Raw genomic sequence first — 21159 nt, 5'->3', positions numbered from 1 at the left:
TAACACAGCCTCTATAAATTGCACCAATATTTGCTGCCTGTCCATCCTCTGATGAGCCCACCAGCGGCCGAGCGGTAAAGTCGCTGAACACTGGTATTTCGGTCCGAGGTTCGAATCCCGCAAACGGGCTGGCTGCATGGGTGTTTTCGTGGTTTTCCCCATGTGTAACGTGTATACGATCCAGTTTCCCTTAGAAAGGTCCTCCCCGAAGACATCCCTCCTCTTAGACAGATAGCCCTCGAGGCTTTGCCGTAATTAAATAACCTAACCTAACCTAACCATCTTCTGATGAATATCGGTTAATTTTCCCCTTTCAGTATGAAATTAATATCTTAATGATGGTTTTATTCTCAAATGAAATGTAAATTTACAGTTTCACAGTAACGCTGATGATAGTAAATTTTCATACTGTTTTATCCATTTTAGTGTATTCATTTGTTTATTGCTAATACAGAAAGTTCTCTTCATAACAAGTTTGAGAAACACAAAGTAATGAGAAATGTGTGTGTATGATATGGGTTTACCTTATTTAAATAATATTAACAATCTTTTATCGGTAAAGACTGATGTTGTGCGAAATGCTCTTTTAAACAACTTTGTTCTCATGGCAAGTTTTGTATGTATAATAATATATTTTTCTTGTACGAATATCGGTAAAATTAGCGAAAACTATCAAAGAACGTTTTACTGAATTCTCAGACTGTTTTTTTATATAATCCATGGTCTTTGGAAGTCGTGTGTTTTAGGTCAGAGCAAAAGAGAAAAACATAATCATAGAAAAGGCGCTTTTCGAATCAAAATGTTAAAATACGCTGATTAACAGTATGTGTAAAGTATAAGCAGAAAACAGAGATATTTCTTAAAATAATTAGAAATGTGAAATAATATAAATTATTTTAATAGCTAGCGTTAGGATAGTTGAACTAAAAACAAAAGGTCAAAGACAGATCTTCAAGTTTGCTGTGTGAGGTATTTTTACTTTTGTTATTCTAATTAAGACTACCTGTCACTACTAATTAAAGACTGTCCTGTCATGCCTAAATTTCATTTACTTCCTCTTCTTCCTCATGAAATGGGACATGGACTAAATAAATTGTGCCTACTGAATAAAGTGATTACGGAAGATAGAAGAATTAATTTTGTTTGAAGTTTCTGCTATTTGACACTAGTGCTTTTACGTCTGCCTACTCTTTATGCTGTATGGCTGATGCGTGACGAGTTATGAGAAATTTACTTCAACTACTGGAAAGAAATAATAATGAATTTGGAAGAGATTGAAACTGACGGATAAATTTTATTTAAACTGACATGAGTTTATTTTATTATTTAAGCAGGACGCATTCCAATTACGTTTTGCTGATTTTAATTTAACGAACACAGATGCCCATTTTAGTTTGCTGTTTGTTATTGTGTATTAAAATCACTTTAGAATAGTATACCTATTATGATTATTATAAACTGCAACAGTTTCTGTTTATTTTAAATTTCAATCCCCCAAAAAGTTTTAAAATTGCTTGCTTTGTAAAACTGCATATTCTTTTAAACTGTTGAGGACTGAAGTGATAGCTAATTAAGAATAGTGCTGCTCTACATTACGTGGTATTTTGAAGAAAAAACGCTTACAATTATATAGTGTGAATATATAGGGTGATCCAAAACAAACAGAAAAAGTAAAAATTCAGTGATGCGGAAAGTATAGATGGGAGCAGGACGCGAATTTACAGAAATTATCTGACAGCAATGGGATTTTATTTAATAAATGATTTTATTACCAGAATAATATTTTTTTTTACCAAAAGGCAGTGTTTCAGTTGTATCAGTAGTTCTTTAAATGGCTCAACACAGTTCGCAGCGCATCTTGAATTACAAGGCTTCAGTGTGATGGTGTTATTCGTGAGAATATTGTTCATATGTGGCCCGACGTTCTGAAAACCATCGAAGAATACCCGCACTGTATGACAGCTAACTTATTTCAATATGGTCAATAATATTGACCGATCTATGTACATATGCGGTTTCAAATAATCTCATAAACAAAAGCCACAAGGTGTATGGAGGTATCGTCAAATTTCGAATGCATGAAGCATTTTTAGGGATAAAGGTTTCGAAAATTTAAATACATGAAAGCCGCATCTTCTTTATGACCGTGAATTCTGGAAACTTTTTTTTTTTGCACTAAAAATAATTTTTTAGACTTCAAATATAGGTTTTAAAAATTCACAATACGAATGAAATTAGATTAAAATAAGTCGTGTAAAAAGAGAACTGGGATTCTTTTTTAGTCTTAAACCAAAAAGGTTTTTTTTTTTGTAAAGTTTTATCACGTATAAAATTTTCGTTGTATTCCGTACATTCAAGTAACTTGGTTATATGGGATGAAGCGTCAAATATTTTTGAACGAAAATTACTTTGAGGTGAGTTAATCGATTTGGACGCGTAATAAGACAGTGCTTTCTGAGTCATAAAATATTTGTTGAAAAATGAATGTTGATTTTCTAATAATTGGATGCCCTGAATTCAGATATGGCACCAGATTTGCTCCATGCTTATATTAAACAAGGCATAAAAAAAAAAAAAAAAAAAAAAAAAAAGTTGCTAAATGTTTGATCTTATTAAAAAAATTAGCGATTTTTTCTCCCTGGAGCAAATTACAAAAAACACTTATATACAAAAAACCAATATTACATGGTTGGTATGATTGTTAATACATTGTATGTCTCCCAGACGATGCAATACAGTCCGTACAACGCCTAGGCATGCTGAGTATCAAATTATCGATCTGATCTTGGGGGATATTACACCACTCAAAAAGCAATGCTCTCCGAAGTTACGGTAGACATGTAGGAAAAGGTTGACGGGCTGCAACTCGTGGGCCAAGCATGTCCCACACGTGCTCTACTGGATTCAAGTCCAGTGAGAATGCTGGCCAGTCCATACGGGTGATATCCTCCGATTGAAGGCATTCGCTTATGATGTTTGCACGGTGAGGAGGGCGTTGTCATCCATAAACACAAATTGTGCGCCTATGGCGCCCCGAAACAAACGTACATGTTGTTCCAGAATGACGTCCCGATAGATTTGGCTTGTCATGGTTCCAATTAGAACATGCAGGTCAGTTCTGGAACCCAGAATAATTCCACTCCAAACGAGCACTCCTGCACCACCGTAACGGTGTCGTTCAATGATGTTTTCTTGGTAGTAACGGGTACCTGGAGCTCTCCATATGAAAGTCCGGGGAGAATCAGACTGCAAGCTAAACCTGGACTCGTCGGAAAACATCACACAAGCCCACTGTTGCGGTGCCCACAATGCATGCTCTCTACTCCAGGCTAACCGCAGGCGACAGTGAGTTGCAGTAAGTGGAACGCATCTGACAGATCTACGAGCATATAGACCAATCTGCTCTAAGCGTCTGTACACGGTCTGCCTTGAAATTGTCGTACCAGTGGATAAAGAGAGCTGACGAGACAGGTCTGAGGCTGTGCTCCGCCTGTTTCTTTTGGCAGTAACTGCCAAATACCGGTCCGCATTCGGCGTTGTAACTCTGGGGCGACCTGTGCTGTAACGTCTACTCACATTACCATCAGCTTGGAGGCGTTGCCAAAGCCTGGAGATGACACTCTAGGCAATTCCAAGTTCGTCTGATACTTCCAGTTGGGTACTCCCACATTCCAGACGGCCGATAATTCTACCACGTAAAAAAATCATCCAAATGCATCCTTTGTGTCGGTTATTGCACTGAAATGCTTATAAAGCGCCTGCGAAAAATTTTACTTCATTCATTCATTGTGACGTACCATCGGTGTCATCTGGTTACTTCCTGAAATTTGCATATGATTCTTGAAGATGTGTGTAGTGATTTTACAGGTGATATATTTATTTTAGAGTTCGATTTCCGCGGGACTTCGAATTATCCTTAATTTATGGACATGAGTGTAAATATCTCTTGAACAGGTGATATTCGTTGCTTCACTTTGAGAAAGAATCAAATATTGAAGGTTTTTCAGATTATACAATTATTTCAGCAAATGTGTACAAAATGTAAAGTTTTATACGATTCTGTGAGAAAGAAGTTTTAGTTAGTAAATTATTCCCCTTCCTATTTATTCTCAGATAACCAAAACTGTTCTATATATCTTTAATTATAGATATCTGAAATAGGAGCAACCGCGAACAAAATTTGCTTTTATGCTTTTGAATTCAAATTCTAAAAGATAAGTTTTGTGTGAGGAAAACCTAACTATGATCGTGAGGGTTTAAAATTATTATTTACAGACTTGTTTAAGACCAAAAACATTTTAAAATAAGACAGTTGAATTTTATCCAGCTTCTAAAAACTGACAAATTGCACGCAGAAGTAGCATATTATGGGCTTATTTTTTTCCTAATACTTCTTTCATAGGTTTAAGGAAAAATGTACTCTTGGCACTTTTTTCATAAAGAATCTAAATGAAAATTTCAATTTCTTTACCCAAATGTGTCGCATGATAAAACTGCCGTAGTGTAAAAGTCTGTTTATTTGGATTTATTTCTTAAATTGGATTAATGAGCGTATGATTAGCTACTTAAAGAAATATTTAATGGGCAATCTTTTCTTAAGCTTTTGAAATACTCTGTACACAGACTTTTGGCAATTTGCTTTCATGTGTTTACTTTGCAGTATGTAAAATAAACGAAACCTGTAAGGCAATATACTACAGAAAATTTACTTTGAGTACATTTCTTGAATTTAATTATAAAGCTTAATTATTTTTATCTGAACATAAGTAAGAGATTTATTTTGCCAGAGAGCCATATCTGTCTACTTTTAGCCATATCTGCTATCTGCCAGCGAGCCATATCTGCCAGATATCATATCTGCTTTTCCTTTTGCGCTCTGCCTCAGATTTGCAGTGAGACTCAACGATAATTGCTCATCCCTTCATATTCCACTTGGTTGGCATATTTCCTTGGTATTTCAATGTAAATTTGCTTTCCTTTCACAATTAAAGGCTTCTAAATTTTGTGGAGAAAAGTCCAAATTTCTATTTAAGAACTAATTCTAATACTCATAATATTCTAAAATTTTGCATATTCTAAAATCTTAAAATATTCTAAAATCCAGCATATTTTCAAGAACGAGTGAATATTACCACCGTTTTGCAGAGACTTCGAGAATATACTTATCTTCATATAGCGTAAGCTATTGCAGAAATATGCTACTAGCTATAAACCCAATAACTTCTTTTTAATTTTATTTCTGATAAATATTTGAAATTTTCCTTGAGGTACCTAAACCATTTATAGTCTTTCAACGAAGTTTTTCTAAAATACTATCTTAAATAAATATGTTGCCGAAGTATTTTTTTCAGTAGCATAATTTTGTGCAGAAAACCTTTGTTTCCGTCGGGATTTAGACATGTCTCCGGCCAGTGTTTTGGCTGCCAATGTTATTTCTTTGCTCCACTATTGCATTCCTAAACTAGGCAAAGGAGATTAATATATGTTACCTGTTGCACAGAGATCGTATAAAATGCTCCACGCATTCAACCATGATCATTATGTGGACTTATTTCAAACCTGAGTTAAGGGAAATGAAATTATTTGTTTAAGAATTTGAGCTATAAGCCACAAAGTGAAAAATTTAAAAAGAGTTATTATAAAAGCAAAGCTAAATGATAAGAGAGAAAACTTACATTATTTCTTACAAAATTAATATTTCGATGCAAAGTCTTACTCGCTTATTGGATAAAGAATATGTTTAATTATTCAATACAGATTTGCATGTTTATTTCACTGGAACACTTGTGCACGAAACTCGTAACAAATATTTCCCTCAAATGTCGCTAATTTCTGTTTTGCCAAGACTCGAAATACGCGAAGTTCAAAACAATGAGCAACTCGGAGAAGTTTCCTGCTGAAAGAAAAAAAAAAAAAAAAAAAAAAAAAAAAAAAAGAGAGTATTACGTAAACCTGTGTGCAAAAGACGCACAAACATGACTTCTTTAACGTATCACCAAAAGAAAAGTTTCACGTGACCAACAAACAAGATTATCTTATCCGACACGGTGGGCCGAAGAAGTTCCGAAGGTTAAGAAAATATGACATTCTATAAAAGAAGTTTGTTTGTAAGATGTAATATTCTCTACAATCAAGATTTAATTTCACAATTAATGTACATCGAATTAATGCAAATAGGTACAAAATTGTGCTCACGTAAAACTGAGTCGATCATTTTAAACAGCTGTATATTTTATATGTGTAGGAGCAATTTCAAATACCCGTGATAGTTTTGAGTTGTACTGAATATGCAATGCTTTTTGATTTGGGAAATATTAAATTTAAAATCTTTTGGGTCTTTATTCGAAAACTATTAACTTACGCTACTGTAGATCTTGTGGTTTTATTTAAGTACAGATAACTATAAAGTTTTACATTATAATTCTGAATTTTTGACATGAGAAAAGTCTATAGTCGAGTATTACGATTTTTGTGCGTCACCCTTTAAAGTAATTAGTTTCTGTCAGTTATGTTTCGCTAGAATAATCCTTTGTGAAAATGACAAACTGCCAGTTTTGAGAACTATGTTTAGTATCTATCAAGCAAGTTACTTGATTTTGATTTCAAACTAAAACGGAAAATGGTTCATAGAGTGACAAAACAAACTAATGGATATTTAAAAACTATATATTTATATTCTTACACTGAGGTCAATTCAGTTTAATTATTTAAAGATGTTTCAAACGCTCTGTATCCTGTGAATGTGCTCTAGAAATTTTAAATATTACTAATTAATCACATTAAATGTAAACTTTATTTTTATTTTATAATATTTTCCTCCATTTTCCATGTAATATCCTATTTATCCATCATACACATCTTTGCATTAACTAGTGATGCTTAGGCTATTCAATGAAATCGTTTCTTTCATTTTTTTATGTGTAATTTCCAATGATTTGATTCCAGTATCATGGAGGTTTTAATATGCTACCAAATAAGATAGCAAATTTATTTATGTACATAAAACATTTTTATTCTAAGCCATAAATGATTCTGACTCTTCAGCAATAGTGAGCAGTAGAATGTTGACAATTTCTGAAGTACTGGATATATAAAGTTTTTTCGTGACAGCTTTGTCTCCTCGGAAGTGGTCTTTCAAAGAACTACTGTGCAAAATCCCCACCTCTTTTCCATGTATGCAACAGCAGCTGCTTAACTACCTGAAAGAGAGAAAAATTATTTTAGTTTACTTCGCTTTGTCAAATGTTCTTAAAAAATTATGTTATAGTTTTCAAGTTTTCAACGAGAAGGAGTAACATAATTCAATAAAAGCAAGATTATTCGCAGGACAAAACAAGTCTGTAAAAATAAAAAAAATTAGAAATACAATATATATTGCTTAAAATACTACAATTACATTTTCTTAAAAAATTAATTTTGATGGATTTATTTGTAATATATTAAAATAATTCGCAACATCGTGCTACTTCACGAAACCAGCAAAATAGTTTCGTTTGTTTTATAGCCTCGTGAATTTGTAAAACAGGAGTACAAGGTATTTTGGCAAAATATTAAGGCAACGACAATTAAATATGTCTTTAGTTGCAAATTTGGAAAGTTTTAAGTGGACTGGCATTTTTTTCTTTTACTACAACAAAGCACTTTAGATTTAGCTGCCTGAGGGGCCATATATTTTAACTGATAACGTTTTAAAAGAAACTTTACTGTATTTACTTTACATACTCGAAAAACTACGAACACTTCGTGCAGCTAATTCGTTTAACTGCTATGAATAAAGGCCATAACACATTATCAGTGTTTCATAACTTTAACCACATGACCCCTGATAATTGCATGTATGCCTTTCTTATTTGATGTAGGTAGCAACCAAGACTTCAGCAATGCGTAAACTTTGTTAAGGAAAAAATATAGATCATAATGATCCGTAAAAATTGATCTTCTTGCTATTTAAAATGAGCTTGAGCAATATGTGCCTGTAAAAGGCTATTTCTCTATCTTTGCTGAAGGAATATTACCGAAAAACTCGTTATTGTAACTCTTCCACTTAAAGAGGAATATTTTGTTCAAACTTCGAAACTATAATTAAAGCAAATTTATGCACGATACACTTATTGTAGCTGCTAATTATTAAATTGCTTCAAATTCTTTATTTTAAGCGTAGTTACTGATAGCCTATAATAATCGTTTAAAATCGGCATGGGAGTTGGGAAACTCTTCGTTATTTAAAATTATAAAGCATAAATTTTATATCTGTACTGGAGGAGAGCTGAAGTTATAAGAGGAAGATTTTAGTTTAAAAGTGATAAAAGTGATTAAATGGTTCTTATTTTTCTCACTAGAGTTTGTTACTTTTTATTTACATTGTTGACTGTTTTAATTACACAAGGCTATTGGATGAAAGTTTGGCTTTTTTTTTTTTTTTTTTTTTTTTTTTTACTACTACAGTTTCGATATTTTAAGATTTAAAAGGCTAGAAGGTTAAGCAAAAGTGAGATGCAGTTATAAGATATTTTACATAATTAACTAACCAAAGAAGCCTCTAATAATGATGCGGCTTGAATGGCAGGGTGTTTTTACTAATGATGAGGTTAAGGGTTTTCAAGCTAAAATAAATTTTTCGTCTTGTATTTCGACCCTCAAACAGACGCACACACACATACATATATATATACACACATATAATCACAGCCAAGTGTTAGCAAGAGATGGCTATTTCGGTATACTTGATCCTAAACTTGTAGTTTCAAATACATAGACTTTTTAAGTAAAGTAGAAACATCTATGCAATACAGTGGATGAGATGGTTCTATAAAAAAAATCTAACTTTTCTATTGTCTCAGTAAAATAAATATTCCAGTTAGTAAACTATTCGTTACACTTCCATGAGAAAAAAACAAAAATTCCACACCTATACCTCAGTGAGATACTTGCTATAAACAAAATAACATAAACTCTTTTCTCATGTGTATTAAGGACATAATTCGTGACGGTTGAGAATAAATTCAGGCAACAATTACTGGTTATTCGAATATGAAAAAGCACACAAGGGCTACTTGCCTTCGTGGAGGCCATTGTAAGGGAAACTGATTCGTATTTACTTTTCACATGTGTTTCGTTCGTCATCGCTGAGCCACTGGCGCGGACTAGGCAGCAACTACAAAATCCAAGTTCTTCCCTTTGGCAATTAATGGGTGTCAATGCATTCCTTATCGAATGTAAAAGGTGATTATAATTACAGTTGCTCTTTCAAAAGGCTGTAGAAAAAGAATCACTCGTCAGAATGACCTGAAATTTGACCTGAATGTACATGATGAAATGGGAATTTGGCCAAAAATAGTTCAAATGTTTATCCATATGTTACTCTGTATTTGGCCCAATATGTTAACTGACGTTAATGCTCATTCAAAGACGGGGCATGCGCACCACATATTAGACTTGATAAAAATACGGAGCGCAACATTTTGCGTTATTCTACATCTGAGAAGCTTGTCATGACTCTGTCAGTGAAGGATCGGGCTCTGTTTGTGAAGTTTTTACATAAACGCTGCCCTGAAGAAGTTCCTGACATTAATGGATATAAGATACGGTTCCAGTTCAATGTCTGCAATGTTTTGCAATTTTAAGTATTGACAGAAACTTGGAGATGAAAATTGGTTTGGAGATGAAAATTTCGTTTCGCGGCCATGCATTGTCCACATCTATCTGAGCAAGAAACTGCAAGGCGAATGTTTATCGTAGTGGCAGATCAGAAAGAAACAACTCCTGAATGTGCGTAATTTTAATGGATAGCATGGCAAGATAATTCTCAAAATTTTTTACGAACCGTGCTGATGGACACGTACATCTTCCATTGACGTCAAAGCAACTGCTTTCCACCCTCTGCCAGATGTCACGTCAAGTGAAGTGGTCTCTTCGAATTTTTGAATCATCTTCCGCAGACTCATGAAAGACATCGAATCAGAGTCGCATCTTATACTCATTAATGTCCTGAACTTCTTCAGGGCAGCTATAGCACCATTCTTGTAAAAAAAAAAATGCTTCACAAGCAGAGCTCGATCTATCATTGACAGAGTCGAGACAGGCGCAGAACAACGGTATACTATAGGATTTTGGCTGCCCTGTTCCGGGAACTTAAGCCCACTACAGGTCCACTCTCCCTTTGGGCACGTCGTAGAGGTTCAACCTCCACTATTACCCTCCAGAAGAGCAGCGCACCACCTGGGGTCAGGCCCCAGGCAGCACCGGTCGTCTAATGCTCCTACCAGTCGCTTGGGCGAGCCCGTCGCAGCGGGACATTACCCAGCGACCCCGGGGGAGACCCCCGGGTTACTAGAACCACGCCGCGCTAGGACGTGCCAGACTCCGGGGCCGGCCAATAAGTGACCTTTCCCAGAGCCTTCAGAACCACCAAGTTCATAAATTTTATACCCCCGTGGCCGAGACTGCCTAGGTACAGATCCTAGCCAGTAGCTTCGCAGAGTTCTCTACGTCGACCCCCCGGGGGGGAGAACAACGGTATACTGCGATACTGCTGTGTTATTCTGGGGTCTTACTTCCCAGAGCAATTTCAGAGTTCCTTACGGAGCCTAAGAAGAAACGGTGCATGAAGTGTATCCCTTGTAGGCGTTCTTGGATGGTAAAAAAAAAAGAGGCGCTTTGCGTCTTCCCTTCCGGCAAGCAGATTCGTTGCAGCTAGAGTCGTCATGTATCCAGTGCTATCAATAGCACTATTAGTAAATCCAGGCAGGAACTGGGGAAGATGAGTGTTCCCAACTTCCGTCAGCTACAATGGCGGTGTCCAATCTAGGCAACGCACAAGATAGGAAAATAACCAGTATTCAAGAATTTACATCAAAAAGAGCAGCACGTAGTTAGGATATTGCACATATCCGAACTAGGTGATGGATGAAAGCACGTATTAGCTGACAAATACTTCTCTGCTGTAGAAGATGTGCAGCATATGAAAGAATGAAAAATTCGTCCTCTAAGCTTTTATACCTTAGAAGTGCAGAGAAGCTTGCTGTACTATTGGCTGTTACTTTGTTGAAGAATTTCACATTTAGCTGTTTAGGTATTTCTTTATCGTGTCAATTTTCAAATCATGGTCATTTAGAATAAAGGGAATTGCATGTAATCTGTATTTGATTAATCAAAATCTTGTATTTGATGCGTATTGCTTAGTTTTTTAATTAGCATGTTATGAAAAATACAGCACCTTCTATTGATAAATTTTTGAATATTTTTTTGTAGACAAATTTATGTATATTCAGGTTATTCTGACCAGTGGTTTCTTTTTCTCTTTTTACAGCCTTTTGAAAGTGCAGCTTTAATTATAATCAACATGCATAAGTGGATTTTTGAAAATGTTTATTAAAATTATCTCTGAGAATTTTGCTGGTGGTGGTACGGAATGCTTTTCTTACAACTAAATAAAACATAATGGATATTTTATTAACTGGATTTTATTTTCTCTAAGGAATCGGTTTAAAAATTATATTTTAGTTTTTCAATAAACTCAGGCTATAGCGTAAAAACTATTTCCACGAAGATTTTAAAGAAGTTTCAAGGAACTCTGTAATCAGTAATAGTTGTCTACAGAAATGTTTAAAGAAGTAAAAATTGTAAATTCTTATTTCCAACACTACATACCTTATATCTACAAAAGTCCTTACCCGGCATTTATTTCTCAGTAATTGGTTGTAGACATATACTTCCATATACAAATGTGTTTTATATGACTCAAAGATTCCTATCTTCGTATTTAACAAAAAAAAAAAAAAATATTTTTCATAAAATATGAAATCTAACTTCTTATACTTTCCCCCTTTTACTATACTTATGTGTAAGAAAATGCTATACTTTACAGAATAGAACACAAAAAGGTTGACTCCCTTACGACAAAACTGAAAGAGATATTAAATTTCAAAATTAGCGGCGGTTTTTGACATCGTTTTCAACTTGCCTTTAGGGTCAGTTAATAAACAAATAAGAATAATTCAAGGCGGAATTTTTCCCCTTAAATGCCATTCAGTAATAGTCTTTGTGATGTACTAATGCGTAACGGTCTTTAATTTATAATTTTATTACAACTGCTATGCGGAAAGAATTTTCACGCAAATAAGTTATCAATTTTGGAACGTTAAAAAACTATTAGAAATTGTCATTAACATTCTCATGCGGTTTTATTACTTCAGAGTTCTAATCTAAAAATCATGCAAAAATTCATTAAACTAGAAATATTTCTTTATCTTTTATATATGCAGTTAAGTTTGCGAATTAGCAATATGCCAATACTGAAACCTAACAAAGTTTCCCAGAAAAAGAAATCTACAAAATGCCATGAGTAAAATTTCATGCATGAAAAAACGGTCCCACCAGCCGCAGAGCGGTAAAGTCGCTGAACACTGATAGTTCCGACCTGGTTGCTTAGGCATTTCCCTGGTTTTTCCCATGTGTAACGTGTACACGAGCCAGTTTCTGTTAGAACGTCCTCCATGAAGATATCCCTCCCCTCAGGCAGAGGGCCCCTTAGCGGCCGAGCGGTAAAGTCGCTGAACACTGGTAGTTCGGCTCGAAGTTCGAATCCCGCGAACGGGCTGGCTGCATGGGCGTTTTCGTGGTTTTCCCCATGTGTAACGTGTATACGAGCCAGTTTCCCTTAGAAAGTCCTCCACGAAGGCATCCCTTCCCTTAGGCAGATAGCCTAGTATGCTTTGCCATAGTTAAATAAACCAAATCAAACCAAACCCTTCAGGCAGATAGCCCTACTGTGCTGTGTCGTAATCACATAAACCAAACCTGCATGAAAAAACAAATATATTATCCTCGTATTAGTCATTTAATGCTTTTCACGATAAAGATGCATAGAAATGCTCATCACTTAATCATTTAATCATTTAACATCAGAAATCGCTTCACCGATAATTTTATTTTTAGCTCAGTTTAAATGCGAACACTTCTCTCTCCAATTTGTGCACGAAATCTTTTCCCTTTGAGAGCTAAAACTATTTCCTTTAGTCAGAAAACGAAACATATCTTTGCCCCAAAATGAAATCTACTCATTTTAATGCATTTCTGACTTTTTCTCCTTTTAGTATAATCTTTAAATTTTATTAGTTGATATTTAAAATTAAATGTTCGGCTTCCTTTTCTCGAAAACATTAATTTATGTAACTGGATATCAAATCAGATTCTGATTAAATAAGCTAGTAGTTTATCATTTTATTATCGAAGTCATTTATTAGATTTCTGTTATTTAGCAGCTCAAAACTCTTTCCAAGAGAGGGATTTCGAGGTAAAATTTCAGCATTCCTAAAATTTCTACTTCGAGCTGTGATGCTACGATCTATATTTGGGTGCTTATTTACATTTCAAGTAAAACGAATGCTGAAAATAACTGTTAAATTAAAGCAATTATTTAGTAAATCGTATTTAAAATTCAACACAGCGAAGCTTTTCAATGCGATTTCGGATTTTACGAATCATGTTCATATTTCAGAGAAATTTTCTACTGCAACTCTCTCATTTTCTTGACGGGAGAATATTTTGAGCAAATAAGCGTTATTTAAAATGAAAACTTCTAATGAAAATTGATCGAAATAAATAAGTTTTCTTGCAGCTTATTTAATTTAAATCGCATATTTCTGAGTTTAATTAATTAATCTGTATGTTTTTATTTTTGTTACTTTCGATCTAAAATTTTCATCGCTTCCGTATTGTTCAACATTCAGTTCTAGCTAGGCTGAAATATTCGCAATAATCTATGTAAATGGAATGCATTTATTTTATTACGTCTATGCGACACAGAAAGCTTATTAATAATAATTCGAATCTGAAATTTTGAAGAAATAGGCCTTATTTTGATCAATTTTAAACATCCTCATGATTGCATGAGTTAATTCAAAAGAGAGCTTTAGTAGCGCGATGAAATTTTATACGTCAAGCTGTTATACGTTATAGAAGGCATAAAACCGCTTTGCTTTGGTCCACGAATGCATCATTTTCCTTATACAGATGGTCTTCTAGTGCTTTGCCATAACCAAGTAAACCAGTCTTCCTGAATATCTCCTTAAAAGCAACTAATATAACATAAATTATAGCCAAAGAGAGCGTGTATAGTAAATTACGATATCTGGACTTCCATTTCTCGGATTTTTATAAACTTTATAACCTATAAAGCCTATTGATGTAATTTTAAATTTTTGCAGAAATATAAAAGTGCCTCTGTATGCGTGGGCCATATATTCCAATACTTCGCAGTTACATAAAACCCCTGATAATACTAAACGTCATACGATATTTGAGTGGTATATATAAAATGGTAAAAAAAAAAAAAATGGTTGCAAAAAATCTTTCCTAATATATGAACTCTGGCGGCCTATCTGCTCAATCTACTGTTACCTGAAGGTATGCGCTCGAGACTGTGATGCTATAAAACGACAGAGAGGTTACGGTTACAGTGGATACATTTCTAAATTTTTGTATGGTAATACCCACTTTTTTCCCGAGCAAATTGATCAGTGCACTGAAAAACCCTAAATGGCGTTGAAACGATACGTGTATGACGAAACTTTCCGTAAAACATTTGTAACGAAGGGCATTTTAAAGGACCAATGAAAACACAAGAGAGGGAAAATCTTTTATTGGAATTACAAGTTTTCCACTTGCACACCTTCGAAGAAGATAACGCGTTGCATGCGGGACATTGTTGAAAACAATGACGAACGTAACATCACAGCAGGAATCTCAGTAACTTCACATTTTATGGCACCTTTTAATTTCGACAAATCGAGTGGGTTTTGTGTACACCTTAGATTTTAGATAACTCCAGAACCAGAAATCCATCGCAGTGGGGGCGGCATTGCGGTGGCGACGAAACGGCAAAGTTGTGGGAGGTGACTAGCTTGAAACCCTGTACATGTTGAAAACTTGTAATTCCAATAATAGTTTTTTTTTTTTTTTTTTTTTTTTTTTTTTTTTGCCCTCACCTCTCTTGTGTTGTCACTGGTCCTTCACAATGCTCTTCTTTGCCTCGTCATGAGTGTGCCGTTTCAACGCAATTTATAGTGTTTCAATGCGCTGTTCAATTTGCGCAGGACAAAGTGGATATTGCCATTCGAAATTTTCAAAGCTTTTTCACTGTAACCGTACACGTGAGTGCTCGATTGTTTTAAGCCATCGCAATCTCCAGTGCGTACCTTCAATTAACAGTAGCTGATATTTCATTTCGATTCGGAATATATCGAGTAAAATTTTTTTATGACCACCGTGTACTTAAACTAACATGCTACCAACTTTAAATAAGGTATTCATAAGCTGCATTCTTCATTATTTAGTTATCGGACATAAAGTTAGGCATCTGCTATATTATATGCAATCATTTCGTGTGGTGCATGTGTAAGATTATAATAAAAATTGTACTGAAATATTTTTGATTTATAGACTAACATCATATATATTCTTTCGTTTTATAGGAATCTGTGATATTGAAAATTAGGAAACAAATAAAATCAGTGTGTTCCGGTTATTAGGTTTTCGAGGAATGTAACTGGAAAAATCAATTGATCCTGTATTCATATCACTGGTCTTGCAACAGTTAAGTAGACTTAGTAACCACGTATTCCGGGCGAGCGCACACAAGGGGCTGGGACAATGCCTGATACTTTCTCCAACTTAATGACCAAATCGGAAAGGACTTGAAACTCATTCGACCATATCCAGGTGATGACACTACATTTTACGTTCTATACAGATTATCAGGCTATGAGAAGGAACTTTGAAAAATCAACAATTAGTGGTTCGAATATCAACTTCGCTGGTATTCGAACCACTAATCTTCCAGTTACTAGCTGTATGTGCCAACCACTTACGGCACGAGAGCACGCACTGAGAAATTCCTTACAAGATGTTCAAAGCCAAATGTAAGTGACTGGCAGAAAAGTGACCTAGCTTTTCAACAACGAACAGGACGTAGCATCAAGGAAAGAGAGAAGGTTACGGGCACTACAAAAAAAGCACAGTTCTACATGTGAATATTGGCATCAGTCAAGCTTGACTGATTACAAACGGAAAAAAAATGGGGGAAAAAGATAAAGAAAAGAAAGAATAAGTGGCGATAGCTAGCGAATTTCTTGCCTGGTCAAAGAAAAGAAAGAGATTTCAGGCAAACAGAAACTTCTTAATAACGAATCAATTCCTGAACAAACACCGAGTACAGAAATTCGTCAAATGATTATCCTGAGGAAGAACTGCAAGAACTTGAAATTTAAAACATTCTTAAGCATAAGGCCAAAATTCATAAGACATAGTTTGTTTTTCAGTTACTTATGGAATCCTAATTTTGCCTGTACTCGGTTTATCCAAATGTGCAGGTAAAACAGCAGCCCTAAAGATGAACTCGCATCTGAGTGCTTTGAAACAAATCTTATTAGAATTGTTTTAAATTTTCAAAAATATTTTTTTCTCTCCTTTCTCCGTTAATACGAATTTGATTTTCGCGATAATTTGTTAGCGCATCTAAGGGAAACAATACTATTTCCTACTTTGTACGAGGTATTTTTCAGCTAATGAAATTTTTTTGTTATTTTAAGCGAAAGTTTTGTATTCACTGTGCAACAGTAAATTAATTTTGAATCTGGTAGTATCAATAAAATCGGTAAGAAAAGCTAGCCTGAAGAAATATTGAGACCTCATATATAATTAAGATCGAGATTTTTGAATAAAGTGTTAAAAACCTGCTTATTTGAGTTTAATTTAAGAGATTAATATATCTTATTAAGCAGGGCTTAATTTCTAAAATTAGAAGTGTCGGAGCCCTATGGAAGACCGTCAGAAAAGAGGAAAAAGACTAAATAAATAAAATGACTATTAAACTCATAAATAATTTTAAAATTAAATAGTTAATTATTATCAAATTAATTAATAGCTATTTAATTAATGTTTGTAAATTGCTATTTAATCAATAATTATATAATTAATTAATTATAATTTAATTGATAATTATTAGATAATTAACTATTATTTATTGAAATAATTAAATAAAATGTAAAGAGATAAATTAAAATTTAATAAGCGATTTTTAATATAATTTTATTGCTAAAATAAAATTTTCGAGATAAAAATTTCTACTGAAATTGTTATTCAACTACATAAAAGAAGTGCCGCAGCCTTCTTATGCAGGGCTCTGGTGCGCTCCGGCTAGAATTATCATTTATTACAAAAAGTAAGAAGCACCGGAGCCGGGATCCGGTGAGTTCCGGCCAAATTTAAGCTCTGATCGTAGGGGGAAAAAGTTCTTTTATCATCACAAAAATTAAATATGCTTAAAGTATAGCTGATGAAAATTCAGATAAAGCTAAGAACAGGGCGAAAGAGAATGAGGGCGTGAGGGTATGAATGGGTGGAAACAAAAAATGAGGGGCATCTTGGTAAGAGCGAACGTTCTCTTTGACCGCGGCTCTCTGCTGATATAATTATAGCCATCAAGCAGATGTATGTCAGAGGTAAAATGAGTACTGGATCTGACTTCTAAGGATGAATGTAAAGTTGCTGGTTACGCTTCTCCCCCCCCCCCGTATTTGGTTACATTAGTGGATACTGTGGGAAAGACGATGTATAGGACGTGCTTGAACAGTTTGTCTTAGTATTTCACTCTTTCATTGTACTCGCTGTCACTTATCCTCACAGGAAGAAAAATTTGTGTTCTTAAATGTGCGTTAACTAACTGTAACCATCGATAACAATACACTAGATACGATGGCATGGCGAGAAATGTACGCGTTCCTAAACAAAGTCCCCCAAATTTATTACCTTCTTAAAGGGAAAGGTTTCCGCATGTGAGTGAGGGGACTTTACTTGAACGTCTCATGTTCTCATATTGCAAGATCTGCTTATTATTAAACTAAAACGTTAAGAATTCTAAATTTTTGTCCCTGGAAATTGTGGTTCAGTTTTATAAAAGAAGTACCAGAGCTCATCTTATTTAGAGCTTCAGCGCGCTCCGGCTAGAATTGTAATTTATCTTAAAAATTAAGAAGTACCGGATCCGGGCTCCGGTGGGCTCCGGCGCAATTAAGCACTGTTATTAAGATATGCTAAACGTCACTAGATCATATTTTAATAAATGCTAGAACTTTTCTCAAGTAACTTCTGTAAAAACGAGAGTGAGGCACATTTAGAAACACCTCTTCTAGTTAAAAGATAAAGTTATTTTCATTTATTTAATATCTGTGATCTCTTTTTTTTTTAACTAGGTTTTCCTAAATCTTAAGGTTCGTGCAATGCTACCGTACCGTTCTTTCAATGCAGAATACACTTCCCGAAAGCGGATCAATACACATGGACCGAACGCGTCATCAGTACATTGCTCATATGACAAAACTGTATTCCGTAAAGTAAACTTTCTATGGAAAAAATGCGTCAATTAAGAAAACACAATTCAAATTAAGAAAGTATGTATAATTTAAACAAATCTAAATACTGTTACAATCAAAAGGGGAAAAAAAGAAGCAGATGTTAATTAAAAGGATTTTTAATACTGCTTAATAAATACCAAACCATACTGCATCGTATTGTAGATATTTTTGTAGCTTTTCATAATATATGTAACGTGACTATGAGCTAGTTTCCTTTAGCAATTCTGTAGCAATCTTGCTTTTGAGCAAGAAGAAAGGGGCTGAGGACTTTGGCGAACGCCGTTTCCTCCAGTTTGTGAGGCTTGGTAAGTTAGAAGATGTTGGCGAGTAAACGACCCAACTTCGGAATTCTTAGATTGGAATTGTTAACTAATTCTGCAGGAAGGAAGTATTGAATGTCTTCTTTATCACAGAATTTGGCGATGTAGTTCCTTAGATGATTGTAATTTTTACACTCATTCAGTCTGTGCTCAAAATCATCTCGTACTTTGTAATTTACGCATAAAAAAAAAAAAAAAAAAAAAAAAGGAGTGCTTGAAAGTTTTAACTTGAATTTAAGGTAGTTTGTGAGGATTTTGTTAATTTTACATTCTATTTTTCTTGAGTCGGGCCAATTAATATTCAAGTATTTGGTATTTAAAACATTTTAAAAATAACAATAATACTTGGTATTCTGCCAGATGGTATCAATTTCCCCCTTCTTGTCTTCCTTAATTTCTTTTTTGATATTCTGCCATGTATATATAGGGAGGATAGTTTCCTTTAGAAAGTCATTTATGAAGGAATTGCTTTTCTTGGCCCTCCTGTCGTTGCTATATTAGACTAAATGAAGGAATAGAATATTTTATTGTGTTCAGTTACTGCACGTTGATTTCGTGAGTGTGCAATTTGAAAACAACGATTCAAACAAAATTAACCTGACCTGCGGAATAGTTTTTCTGGCTCAAATCATTTATATAGACTGAGTTATTTCGATTATGGCAAAGCACGCCAAAAGGAAGAGATGTCTTCGAGGCAAACTTTCGCAGAAAATAGGTTCGCATTCAAGTTACACAAGGGCAGAACATCCATGCAGCCATGCAGCCAGCCCGCTTTGCGGGAATTTGAGTCCAGGTGCAAGTACCAGTGTTCAGAGGTTTTTATGGCTCGGTCGCTGGTTGACTTTATGCGGACTGAGGACCAGTTCATGAACAATCTAGTCATCAAGAGCACATCATTATTTCGCATATTAGTGTGGGGCTAATCAGTAATGAGAATTAATGTTTCTGGATATGATTGAGCTCTAAAATATTTGTTTTATGCTGTAGGAATAGCCTACATTTATTCGAATTCAAACCTATTGAATTAGAATTAGAAAGGCTGCAAAATGTGAATCGACAGCGAGAAACTGAAGAAAAAATTTTATAGTTAGAACGCTGACTACGGAGTTAAATACGATGATTGATAAGGTATTGAAGGATTCTAGTTTAAATTTTAAAGGAAAAATTAAGAGTTTGGAGAAGTCTGAAAATTTAATAGAAACATCAGGTAACTTATAGAAAGTTTTGATAGGTTGCCGTAGAGGCTGAGGAACCTGAAAGCGGAAATAAGTTTTGCAAATCCCATTAAGAGAAAAATAGTAGAAGTAAAATCAATGTCTCTATATATTTAAATATTTAATGGATGAAACATGTATGGCTAATAATAGATAATGCTACTGTTGAGCAGAAAGTGCTTTCGCCAAAAGGAAGCAAGAGAGTCTAAGCTGACATCTAATCTGACAGCCCACAATCCTGTGAGTGGTTAAATCGCTGAACACGTCATTCAACCTGGATTCAAACCCCGGCGTACAGGCAAATCCCGGCGCACAGTTAATGTCGAGGATTCGTTCGATATTCGGGCATCAAAAAGAATTGTTTCTGCTAAAATCAAGGATTTCTATTTTGATTGCTGGAAAGAGAAATGGAACATTTCTGAAAAGGTAAGATTATTTGTTGAACTTTGAAGTGTCAAAACATATGAGAATGGTATGTAATTTTGATTACAATCAAATAATTCCTGGACACGGGCGCTTCCCGGCATACCTGATAAGATTTAATTTGCAAAATAATAGTCTTTGTAATTTTTGTAGTGCTGAAGGCAATGCGCGACATTTCGTCGAAGCGACATCTTAGGGAAAAACATGGTAACATAAAGAAATTCTACAGTCGCAGGGAAAGAGTTTAGATTTGCAGAGGATATGATGAACTTTATAAATGGTAATAAAACAATACTGGGAATTTTGATTTGATGTTTTTAACTGTATTTTTGTATTAATCTATGTTGGATGTGCTGCGATAATTATGAGCCGCTTATATCGGCCAGGAGTGTCGCATCACACTCGTATATTACATTACATTACGTTAAGTTCTCAGTGCAGAATTAAAATTAAGTAGTACAAAATGTGTATGTAATTAAGGAAATTTTGTGTAAATAATAATTAAAGTCTGTGTTTTCTGAATAGATATTTGAAGTGTGAAGTACCTGTTAATGCTGCGAGTTGTACGAAATTTTCACAAAGTCTTGTTTTGTAACAACTGTAGCGCATAAGAATTCAATAGCTCGAAATTCACGAATCGGTTTATTAACCGCTTGACTGCTGAAGAAGTTTCTTGTTAAAAGTGAGGAATAAAATGGGTATTTTTTTAAATAATAGAAACGTTAATAATTAACTCTATTTATTATATAATAAGTAACAAAATTATTATTTTTTATTGTTATTCATTAC

At 34.5% G+C, this 21159-nt stretch overlaps 2 long non-coding RNA genes across 5 annotated transcripts in view; one reads left to right on the top strand and one right to left on the bottom strand.

Annotated features, from left to right (window-relative positions):
• LOC118191773 (uncharacterized) overlaps positions 1–21159 on the top strand; it is a 478434-nt gene that overhangs the window by 51395 nt on the left and 405880 nt on the right. The window contains exon 1 of one of the 4 annotated variants that reach the window (XR_015039053.1): positions 18587–20373. The exons of the other annotated variants lie outside the window; for them this stretch is intronic. This is a non-coding gene — a long non-coding RNA (uncharacterized LOC118191773). Of the gene's footprint in view, positions 1–18586; positions 20374–21159 lie in introns of those variants that run through there. 4 annotated transcript variants of the gene reach the window in all.
• The window catches only part of LOC118191772 (uncharacterized), a 50230-nt gene continuing 36023 nt past the window's right edge, over positions 6953–21159 (bottom strand). Inside the window, exon 2 of the long non-coding RNA XR_015039054.1 lies at positions 6953–7199. This is a non-coding gene — a long non-coding RNA (uncharacterized LOC118191772). The remainder of the gene's footprint in view (positions 7200–21159) is intronic.

Source organism: Stegodyphus dumicola, chromosome X2, assembly GCF_044657685.1.
Source record: "Stegodyphus dumicola isolate Sdum_Otavi_A_Nest chromosome X2, ASM4465768v1".
In the NCBI taxonomy this organism is placed as follows: domain Eukaryota; kingdom Metazoa; phylum Arthropoda; class Arachnida; order Araneae; family Eresidae; genus Stegodyphus; species Stegodyphus dumicola.
Note: the sequence above shows the minus strand (reverse complement) of the source record. Positions and strands in the feature narration are given on the sequence as shown.